This window comes from Octopus bimaculoides, chromosome 29 (assembly GCF_001194135.2).
Source record: "Octopus bimaculoides isolate UCB-OBI-ISO-001 chromosome 29, ASM119413v2, whole genome shotgun sequence".
NCBI lineage: Eukaryota > Metazoa > Mollusca > Cephalopoda > Octopoda > Octopodidae > Octopus > Octopus bimaculoides.
In genome coordinates this window covers 3,327,870-3,328,142 of record NC_069009.1, presented here as the reverse complement: position 1 = coordinate 3,328,142, position 273 = coordinate 3,327,870, and positions in this window count along the sequence as shown.

The window sequence follows — 273 nt, the reverse complement described above, 5'->3', positions numbered from 1 at the left end:
TATATATATATATATATATATATATATATATATACACATATATGCGACGAGCTTCTTTCAGTTTCCGTCTACTCACAAGGCTTTGGTCGGCCCGAGGCTATAGTAGAAGACACTTGCCCAAGGTGTCACGCAGTGGGACTGAACCTGGAACCATGTGGTTGGTAAGCCAGTTACTTACCACACAGCCACTCCTGCGCCTAAACTCTAAATTTTAATACTATTTTGCTTCTAACCGATCAAAGGGACACGACACCCTCTTTTCCCCCCTTCAGT